This window comes from Rhinopithecus bieti, unplaced genomic scaffold (genome assembly GCF_001698545.2).
Source record: "Rhinopithecus bieti isolate Rb0 unplaced genomic scaffold, ASM169854v2 scaffold_6536, whole genome shotgun sequence".
Lineage (NCBI taxonomy): Eukaryota > Metazoa > Chordata > Mammalia > Primates > Cercopithecidae > Rhinopithecus > Rhinopithecus bieti.
The window spans coordinates 2,570,845-2,573,604 of record NW_016805524.1 but is presented as its reverse complement, the minus strand read 5'-3'; positions in this window follow the sequence as shown (position 1 = coordinate 2,573,604).

The window sequence follows — 2,760 nt, the reverse complement described above, 5'->3', positions numbered from 1 at the left end:
ATATACCCAAAGGATTATAAATCATGCTGCTATAAAGACACATGCACACGTATGTTTATTGAGGCACTGTTCACGATAGCAAAGACTTGGAATCAACCCAAATATCCATCAGTGACAGACTGGATTAAGAAAATGTGGCACATATACACCATGGAATACTATGCAGCCATAAAAAAGGATGAGTTCGTGTCCTTTGTAGGGACGTGGGTGCAGCTGGAAACCATCATTCTCAGCAAACTTTTGCAAGAACAGAAAACCAAACACCGCATGTTCTCATTCACAGGTGGGAATTGAACAATAAGATCACTTGGACATGGGAAGGGGAACATCACACACTGGGGCCTATTATGGGGAGGGGGGAGGGGGGAGGGATGGCATTGAGAGTTATAACTGATGTAAATGACGAGTTGATGGGTGCAGCACACCAACATGGCACATGTATACATGTGTAACAAACCTGCACGTTATACACATGTACCCTAGAACTTAAAGTATAATTTTAAAAAAAAAGAAATTTAAATACGTGCTAAGTGTGAGATGACATTAGATTAGAGAATCCCTGTTAATCTTCTTAGATGTGACTATGCTGCTGTGGTGATGTAGGAGAATTCAAAAATAGTGATTTGTACACCAATGTTCGTAGCAGCATTATTCATAATTGTCAAAAGGTGGGAACAACCCAAAAGTACATCTGCAGATGAATGGACAAACAAAATATGTGTGTGTGCAACAGACTATTATTCAGCCTTAAAAAGGAAGGAAATTCTGGCACATGCTACAATATGGATGAACCTGAAGATACATGCTTCATAAAATAAGCCATACACAAAAAGATAAATGTTGCATGATTTCAATATTTGAGGTACTTAGAGTAAGCAAATTCATAAAGGAAGAAAGTAGAACAGTGGTTGAATAGTTGTTAACAGGGACTGGCAGGAGAGAAAATGGAGTTAGTGTCTAATGTAATGTGTAGTTTACCACATTTTATGTTTTTAAACCAAGATAGATATGAAGCAAAATAACAAAGTGCTAACAATTGTTGAAGATAATTGGTGGATCTATGAGTCCTTATTATACTCTTTCCACATTTTGTGTATTAGAATTAATTCCCATAATAGGGGCTGTTCCAAGATGGCCAAATAGGAACAGCTCCAGTCTACAGCTCCCAGCGTGAGTGACGCAGAAGACGGGTGATTTCTGCATTTCCAACTGAGGTACCGGGTTCATCTCACTGGGGCTTGTTGGACAGTGGGTACGGGACAGTGTGTGCAGCCCAACGAGCATTAACCAAAGCAGGGCGAGGCATCGCCTCACTGGAGAAGCACAGGGGGTCAGGAAATTCCCTTTCCCAGCCAAGGGAAGCTGTGACAGATGGCACCTGGATAATCAGGTCACTTCAACCCCAATACTGAACTTTTCCAATGGTCGTAGCAAACAGCACACCAGGAAAGTATATCCCGCACCTGGCTCAGAGGGTCCCACACCCACAGAGCCTCGCTCATTGCTAGCACAGCAGTCTGAGATCAAACTGCAAGGAGGCAGTGAGGTTGGGGGAGGGACGCCTGCCATTGCTGAGGCTGGGTGGAGCCCACTGCAGCTCAAAGAGGCCTGCCTGCCTCTGTAGACTCCACCTCTGGGGGCATGGCATAGCCAAATGAAAGGCAGCAGAAATCTCTGCAGACTTAAATGTCCCTGTCTGACAGCTTTGAAGAGAGTAGTGGTTCTCCCAGCATGGAGTTTGAGATCTGAGAACGGACAGACTGCCTCCTCAAGTAGGTCCCTGACCCCAAAGTAGCCTAAATGGGAGGCACCCCTCAGTAGGGGCAGACTGACACCTCACACGGCCGGGTACCCCTCTGAGATGAAACTTCCAGAGGAATGATCAGGCAGCAACATTTGCTGTTCAGCAATATTTGCTGTTTTTCAGCCTCCACTGCTGATACCCAAGCAAACAGGGTCTGGAGTGGACCTCCAGCACACTCCAGCAGATCTGCAGCTAAGGGTCCTCACTGTTAGAAGGAAAACTAACAAACAGAAAGGACATCCACACCAAAACTCCATCAGTACATCACCGTCGTCAAAGACCAAAGGTAAATAAAACCACAAAGACGGGGAAAAAACAGAGCAGAAAAGCTGAAAATTCTAAAAATCAGAGTGCCTCTCCCCCTCGAAAGGAATGTAGCTCCTCACCAATGGAACAAAGCTGGATGGAGAATGACTTGGACAAGTTGAGAGAAGAAGGCTTCAGACAATCAAACTTCTCTGAACTAAAGGAGGAAGTTCAAACCCGTTGCAAAGAAGCTAAAAACTTTGAAAAAAGATTAGATGAATGGCTAACTAGAATAACCAGTGTAGAGAAATCCTTAAATGACCTGATGGAGCTGAAAACCATGGCATGAGAACTACATGATGAATGCACAAGCTTCAGTAGCCGATTCGATCAACTGGAAGAAAGGATATCAGTGATTGAAGATCAAATGAATGAAATGAAGCGAGAAGAGAAGTTTAGAGAAAAAAGAGTAAAAAGAAACGAACAAAGCCTTCAAGAAATATAGGACTATGTGAAAAGACCAAATCTACGTCTGATTGGTGTACCTGAAAGTGACGGGGAGAAAGGAACCAAGTTAGAAAACACTCTTCAGGATATTATCCAGGAGAACTTCCCCAACCTAGCAAGGCAGGCCAACATTCAAATTCAGGAAATACGGAGAATCCCACAAAGATACTCCTAGAGAAGAGCAACCCCAAGACACATAACTG